This window comes from Grammomys surdaster, unplaced genomic scaffold (assembly GCF_004785775.1).
Source record: "Grammomys surdaster isolate TR1022 unplaced genomic scaffold, NIH_TR_1.0 126158, whole genome shotgun sequence".
NCBI lineage: Eukaryota > Metazoa > Chordata > Mammalia > Rodentia > Muridae > Grammomys > Grammomys surdaster.
Genome location: NW_021620966.1, coordinates 6948343 through 6957291, shown reverse-complemented (window position 1 = coordinate 6957291; position 8949 = coordinate 6948343). Strand labels below are relative to the sequence as shown.

At 35.3% G+C, this 8949-nt stretch overlaps 1 pseudogene; it reads left to right on the top strand.

Moving 5' to 3' along the window:
- The first annotated feature begins 7654 nt into the window (after positions 1–7654).
- LOC114612296 lies at positions 7655–8350 on the top strand (annotated as a pseudogene).
- The last annotated feature ends 599 nt before the right edge of the window (positions 8351–8949 follow it).

The window sequence follows — 8949 nt, the reverse complement described above, 5'->3', positions numbered from 1 at the left end:
GGGGATGGGGTAAGGGGACAACATATGAAATGTAAATAAAACATCCAATTAAAAAAAGAAATATTAGACATGAGATTTATACTCTGTTTAATTACTAAGAACATTTTACTAGGTATTTTGATGTATGCTATGGATGGATGGATGGATGGATGGATGGATGGATGGATGGATGGATGGACAGTCAGACGTATATGTAGATAGGTAGATAAAATAAATGATTGCTACTGTAAATAGTAAAGTGATCCTAGATTCTCAAAATACTCCGTTTCTTATCACTGACATTTTCAGCAGAGCAAAAAGCACATATATCTTAGATTTTGCTCAAAGCTAGAATAACACACTTGCTTCATAAAAACAATACCTATAACTCCCTTTTATATGTAGGAAATATAGTCCAAGAATCCAAATATAAGCTGAAGCTCTCAATTCTACCAATTTCTACATGATTTTCCTACATATGCAAACAGAGGATAAATTTAACTTACCATCCAGGTATGGCAAGCAGGCAAACCAGGTACAGCAGTGACTGCTAACAGTTTAATGGCAATAATGTATTGTAGTAGAGGATATCTAAAAACATTATTTATGGAATTCCCATTTCATACTTTTATATATCTAAATGCTGAACAGCAGAAATTGACACATAAAACAAAAAGAGAAACTAGGAAATAAATTCCCTTTAAAGTTAAATGTTGTCATCTGTGGGAAGAAAAATACATTGTTGCCCATTTTTAAAAGGTGAACATCTGTTGGGAGGCTTCTATCAGTTTGCCCTCCTTCTAAGTACATGTCATTACCCTGTGGGTGTATGCAACTGTAGACTATATCATTACATTTATTTTATATTGTAGCTTCCCTCTGAATCTATCTGAAGGCTCTTCTTTCACATGTGTTCTCTTAGAAACCCACAAATTACTACTGGAAGAGTAATAGTATAGTCCCTCTGGAGATTTGGCATTCCCAAAGAGCAGAATATCTTCATTTTTTGTCCTGCATCTTTCTATTGGATGTCTAGGGAATTAAAACACAAAATCAAGGACAAAAATCAGCATATTTGAGCAAATTCTACCTCAGAATATAGGGCATTCTTTGTTCAATACTTTAACAAGTAAAAGCCAACCTATATTTTAGACAAAGTGACTATTTCTTGTCTTTCTCATATGCTCATCAATTCTTTTATTTAACATCTATGAGTTTATAATTAGTCTAATTCTAGTATTTTTCTAAGTAAATTACTATCTGCAATCAAGCATGTATTGAAATGTGTGTGTGTGTGCATATATATATATATATATGTATATATATATATATATATATAAAGAAAATATTTATAAAGAAAAACTGCTGCTTACATATGTACAAAAAATTATATATACACCAGAATTGTGTATATGTCAATATATATTTCCTACTAAATTTCACTCACTTGTTTGTAGAACTATGTTTTTGCAAATAAAAGACATGGCAGTAACTTAACTGGATTATTTCTCAATACAGTTGTTATCCTTTTTTTCTTTTTAATTCAAAGTAATACTTTGCTTAGGGAGATAAGCATGTGGGTACAAGAATGAGGGTACAAGAATTTGATAGGACTCAGTTACAATTTCAGCATTATAAGCAGTTCAGAATAGATAAACCATAAAGCCTCCTTATCAAAGGTTTAAAGTGTAGTGATGAGAAGCATGGACAAATTGAACAGCAAGGTTAAGGTGGTAAGGCATATATGTAGTCTTGAAAAAGTCAAAATAAATACCAGTAACATTATTTTCAACTTTCTTTGCCATATCTCATATTAACATGTATAAAACAGAATTTTCTGGCCTTCCTCTAATGTTCACCCACAACAGTACTTGTACTTACAGACTCACTTATAGCATGACTTCCACCCACCTATTTTTCATAACAAAATTCTCAGTGCCATCTCCAAGTCAGTTCTCTCTTTCATACTGACAATATACTATAATATAATAAATATAATATAATAAATATAATATAGTATAATATGAATCCTTGTTAGACCCACCTTAAATAACCCCCCAAGGGGGGTCACTTCTCTCCTTTGTCACTTTTTTTGATGATAGCTTAACTAAGCCAAAGTCTCTCATGTGTGTTGTTTAAGTCACTTTGGTCGTTAAACTTCTGATCTTCTCTCTTACAGTCCCTCTTTAACTCAGAGGCATCCTTTCAAAAATGTGTAAAATGATTTCACTTCTCTGCTCAGAAGAAATTGAGTGATTCATTGGTGTCTATGGGAATACATAAAGCCTGTCCTCTTTCTGATTTCTCCTGATCTATACTGACCCCATATTGGAACGTTACTTGTATTTGTTGCATTTTCAACATTGTAAAAATTATCTGATTTAAAAGCTGAAAAATGAATTCTGCCTCGTGGTTTCAAATGATTCTGTCCATTATTGTTTTGCCCTTTGATCTTGGGAAAAATATAATAATGGGAAGAACATGTGATGGAGAGAATCTTCACTTCTTGGCGGACAGGAAGTAAGATGTAGCAATAACAGAAAGGGCTAGCACAAGAGAGAGTCCTAAGAACATACCCTTAAGCTACTACTTCCTCCCTTCAGTCCTCACCTATCCAAGTTTGGCTGCCTTCCACCACTCTATGTACATTTTTAATTCATCAGTGAGTTCAATTATTAATTACTTCAGAGAATCCATATTCTAATTCTCCCTGTAAACACCTTCAAAGATATACTAGAGAAGTGAAGGAGCTAAGGTGGGAGGAGTTAGGAGAGGAAAAGGAGGAGTAAGGAGGAGAGGAGGAAAAAGAAAGAGGAGGAGCTAGGAAATAGGAGAGGAGAATGAGAGAGAGAGAGAGAGAGAGAGAGAGAGAGAGAGAGAGAGAGAGAGGGAGGAGATGGAGGCAGATGTTCACATGACTGAAGCAATCAAAGGTAGTTGTTATATCTAGGTTGGGTTTTGGGTATTGGGTTACACTTCTGATTGTATGGGAATCTTGTTACTGATCATTACCAAATATATAAGCCTTTGATTAATCTTTAATCATTAGAGTTTCAACTTTCTACTGGGCCCAGGTGGATGGAAGGATGATCTAGGCAATGGCCAGCCTTGCAGAGACAGCATGGGAGATTGAGCTATCTCCCATGCTGAAGTCTCGTGGGTGGCAGTTGGCCATTTCTAGCTGCAGCACACATGTGGCCTCTGGCTGAGAAACATGGCGGCTGGGATAGGCAGAGCTGCTGGAGCATAGATAGCCAGATTGACCAGAAGCCAATTTTATTTAATTACTACAACAAAGAAGTGTTTTAATAATCTTCTATGTATCTCAAGTAAATCAAGAACAATGAGATTTCAACTGGAAATGGCAACTCTATAGCAAGCTGGTACGGAAATAATGTGAGCAAAGGCTTGAATATATGTTATGCAAACCTTGAGACTTTATGGTAAGCTATGCCTTGAAGTGACAGTCTTTAAAATGACAATCTTATAGAGGATATTTCAAGGTAGTCCAATATATACAATGTTATTACTGGCCAATTTTAGCCAAGTGTACAGAGATACTCTGGATCAAAAATCAAAAGCTTTTAAAATTTCTAGTTTGTCTAAAAACCAAAGTAAAATTGAAGATCAAATAGACATGGCTTCTTCATAGAAGAGCACAAATACAAAGAATCCAATTACAATACATTGTGATTATAATAAAGAAACCTTAGAGGACACTTCTGGAATGAGTCAGACTCTTCCCATCAAACACTAAACCTTATTTATGAATGTAAATGTAAATACAATACTTACAAGTAAATGTATTAACTCATATTTTCTTTTAAGAAAAGTGTATTAGTTGACAACCTGCTTACATAGGACCACCTTAGATGTTTATTTTTATCTGATCTTTGTCTAAAGGTATTTGGTTACTTCTTGAGTTGGTGGAAGACCTTACCCTTTCCAAGTAATGCTAGTTTTCTGGCATGTAGAATGCAATCTATAGGGTCATGAATGATTCCTCTGAAACGTCTAACTAAGGGTTGATGCGTGAGACAATTTGTGCAAAATTAGATCCCTGTACATGCCTTCTAAGAGGATGGTGCATGCAACTATGAGAGTAAAGTAAAACATCTAAAGATACAAGCATGCTGGAGATAGCAGAAATAGGAAACATCAGCTAAGGAAAGCTATGGGTAATGAATAGAGTTAACTCAAGTGATCAAGTGCATTACAGCTGGCAAGATACAGAGACAATGACTTACCCTATAACATCACATGAAGCTGGAGAAATTTATTATGGCCCTACTAGTGTTTAGTATTGCATTGGTTCAGAATTTCATTACGGTTTTTCCATTTCTACATTTTATAACAAGAAGGATACCCAAGCCTACTTCATCTTAGAATTGTATAATTTTCTTTTTGAATTTACAAATTTTCATGACTAACTTTTTTCCTAGAAACTCAAAGAACACTTTCAAGTTGGAACCTTTGGAGACTTCTAAATACTAATAGAACTTACAAGACTATAAGAAGCTGGAAATACAGTGACTGCATTTTTCATAATGAGACTTACATAGTATGTTAGGAGCCCAATGGTGAAATGTTGTGACTTATTGATGATACATTTTTATGTTGAGTTTATAAGTAATGGAACTCTAATAGTTAATTTTGACTGTCAAGTTGATTGAAATCATAAGTGCCTAAGCAATTAGAAAAACACTAATATGGGTATATCAGGACATTTCCTAAGAAAAGTAATAGGAGTATGTCTCAACTTAAATATGGAGGCATAATTCCAAAGACTGGGGTTGTAAATGAAATAAAAATGAAGGCAATAGAGAAAGAGCCAGCCAGCTTAGGCATTCTCTGTCTTGATTCCTGGATGTGAGCCTCTCTGCTCCACCTTGCTTTCTTTACAATGATATATTAAGATCTCTAAAACTTTGAGAAAAAGTTGTCCTTCATAAAAAAGTATTTTTCTTTATTTTGTGATCCTCTAATTTGATACATGATGGACAAGCTCAACTTTTATAGAATATAAATCTGCCTTAAAAATATGAGAGGCTCTTCATTTCTTCATGTGAAAAGACAAGAGACATTTTTAATCAATATTACCTTAGAACTGAGCCTAGAAAGTCAAACTTATGTTTCCATGATCAAACTAAAGTAGTAGCTAATAATAGTAAATGGTCCTAGGCTAGTTGATGGTTCAGTAGATAAAGTACTTACTGCACAAGCGTGAAGACCAGCATTCGATCCGTAGGACTGACTAGCTAGCTATACAGATGATTCCAGTGTACCTATAGTGAGATCAGAGACAGATGTAAGAGAAGCTCTAAAAATCTGTAAGCCACTGGTATATGCAGTGGTGAACAAGAAGAGACATGTAGGATGTCTCATGCACACACCCACATTTACACACACACACACACACACACACACAGAGAGAGAGAGAGGGAGACTATGAAAAACTTCAAATAGTCTTTTTTGTAAGACGGCTTTTCTATGTTTATTTTGTTAGTGTCACCAGCCAGGACCACAGATCTTGATACAGATTCAATGATTCAGAAAACCCAGTCATAAACACTTTGGAGAGCTGGAAATCTCAAGTGTCCATTTTACTCTGGAAGTTTTTGCCCTCTCTGTGTCTTACATGATTTAAATGACACCAAGACCATTAAAGTGATGACTTTATCTCAAGGCCTTTTTATTCAATAACTATTTTCATATTCGAAATAACTGTCAGATTAGAGATAGGTGGGAGAGAGGAGCAATCACGGAGCCAAGAGCTCACCAAAAATGACAAGGAAAAGTCATGTCTAGTGTAGACTCCTGAAGAGTAGGACATTTGGATGAGTATTAAGACATTTTTAGAGCAATGTCAGCATCACTACACATGCTGATAAATCTGCAATGAGAACAAGGTTCGGACACCTGCTATGAGCACTACACCTCTGTAAGTAACGCAAGATTCTTGACACAAAGACATTTAACAAAAGGTAGACATAAAACAAGTAGTTATAACAAGGCAAATATAATAAAATAAACTGTAATTTGCAAAATGCCAATGAAATGAAGTTTGGGGGTAGACATGAAAAGATAAATGTGATCAGCAAGACCACAATGATTAGAAAATATTTATGGATGCTTTAATCAGGAAAATTATTTGAATTATGTGTGATTCTCTGCAAGGATGCAGGACTCCAAAGTAGAAGTGAATGTAGAATATAGAGGATAAAATGAGAGCTGTGAAGGGAAATACAAACTCGTAACAGAGTTAGGACCAAAGACCAAGGAAGTGGCTCTGTAATCTCAGCTTAATGAGGAAAGTAAATAGTGAAAAAAGAATGTTCTTCTTATGTCCATGTCACTGGTTTTATTTTCTAAATATTCTTATTTATTCATTGCTATCAGTTTAATGTTTACAATCTTTGTATACACAAGGTGTCTTTGAGGAAACCCAAGAGCTTATTGATGTTCTGATGCTGGCTGATCTTTTTATTTTTTTTCTTTCTCTAGGTTTATTCCAGAATAACATAAATGGATTCTTTAAAGTCTAAAGGAAGCATCAGTGCTTTAATAAGTTCTAAAAAAAAAAACTTATTCAACATAATACGCTACCAACTCCTAACCACATACATCAGAGACAGGTCAAGTTTCAAAAGAGGGATTTCAGTGTGAGTAATTACATGCTGCAATGTAATTTCCTTAAAACTACACACATGCTGGACAAATACTTATTTGTGGCTATAAAGCGGGTAAAGTTGCTGTAAAAATAGTCCACCTTATAATAGTGCCATATGCCATAATTTACCTCAGCTATATCTGAAGTATCATATCAAGTTTCAGATTTAATATTTAGTAACTAACAATTTAATGTACAAACCTGCAACCTGAGCTACAAAATAATTTCAATAGAAAAGCCATTATTTTTATATGAAAAGAATATAATGGACCATGTCAAACACCAATGGATTATACAGAGGTGGAGTAGACTTATACTCATTAAAAAGATGTAGCTCATATCAAATACCTTACAAAACAATGAGTTAACTCAGTAGATGTAGCTCATATCAAATACCTTACAAAACAATGAGTTAACTCAGTAGAGATATGCAGAAAAGAAATTATTCATAAATTAACTCAGTAGATGTAGCTCATATCAAATACCTTACAAAACAATGAGTTAACTCAGTAGAGATATGCAGAAAAGAAATTATTCGTAAATGCTAACAAATTTCTCTCATACTGGTAAATACAGCCGATTTGAGTGAGATCAGACAGCATTATGTACACATGTAAATTGTCAAAGAACACATTTTACAAGGTAAATAGTACAAGGTTATTTGATTGGTACAGAACCTCCAAGGAAAGGAATCAAAATCCTTTGGTAAAATGTAGTAAAACCCCATTTTATTGCAACTCCATGTGACTTCTGATCTTTTTTCTTGGCTGAGGGGAGGCAATTAGCATTGTTTCTGCATTTTTACCATCCAAATTAAATCTTTCAGATAAAAATAACAATTGAAATAGAAATGTCAACAAACATATCTTCATATATTTTAAAAATTCTTTGAGCTCGTTCACCGCCCTTAACAATTGCTGCGAGGTTGAAACCTCCACGAACCTGGTTGGTATTCTTAATCTGCGGCTCCCTCTTTTTGTAAGCTTCACCAATTATCCAGCACCAAGACTACTTAGAACAATGGAAGGTAATGGATCCATCGACATGTTCTCATAAGTCCTAGAGAACCAGTTCCTCCAGGCTACCAAGCTGGTGGAAAATCACTTGGACTCTGAAATTCAGAAACTGGATCAGATCGGTGAAGATGAACTGGAGCTGCTCAAACAACAGAGACTGGCGGCGCTCAGGAAGGTTCAACAGCAAAAACAAGAATGGCTTTTCAAAGGGCATGGGGAGTACAGAGAAATCAGCAGCAAGAGAGACTTCTTTCAAGAAGTCAAGGAGAGTGAGAAAGTGGTTTGCCATTTCTACAGAGACACCACATTCAGGTGTAAAATACTAGACAGACATTTGGCAATTCTGGCCAAAAAACATCTCGAAACCAAGTTTTTAAAGCTGAATGTGGAAAAAGCACCATTCCTCTGTGAGAGATTGCGGATCAAACTCATCCCCACACTAGCTCTCTTGAGAGATGGCAAGACACAAGATTATGTTGTTGGATTCACCGACCTAGGAAATACAGATGACTTCACTACAGAAACCTTAGAATGGAGACTTGGTTGTTCCTCTGTTATCAATTACAGTGGAAATTTAATGGAGCCACCATTTCAGAGCCAAAAGAAATTTGGGACAAACTTCACAAAGCTGGAAAAGAAAACTATCCGAGGAAAGAAATACGATTCCGATTCTGATGATGATTAGACCATTTTGTACTTTAAAGCTTTCTGTCTGTCTGTCTGTCTGTCTGTCTGTCTACTTCACAGTTAAGTGTGTTTTCTAAATTCCACTGATTTCGGCCCATTGACCATCTGATACTCTCATCCCAGCGTGTTCCCTGTTTGACCATTTTGTCTGCGGTCATCGTGTAAAATTTGAAAGAAACATATTTTAAATTACCTGGGAAGGGTCTGAATTCTCTATTTTTGTGATGGAATTTATCATAACGTGATTCTTCTATCTTTAAACCACTCACACTTCTGTTTTTAATCTCCTGCATTAGAAATAGAAATTCCTTCAACTACTATAAGACTCAAAAAAAGTGCTGACTGTACACCAGGTTGAGTACCATCCCCTGGCCACCACATGCACTTGTCAGTGATCCCCTTCATAGAATGGGTTTCAGGAACTATTAAAGCTTACCCATGTATTCTGGATACAGCCTGTTGAATCTGCTGTAGGAGCAGGAAACTCAGGTTGTGAGCATGTTGCCTTATTTAAAGGATCCTCGTGGCTTACATACATGCTGAGATGTGTGAAAATGTAATTAAAAGACAGTTTTTGAGTGGCAAAAAATAAAAAAT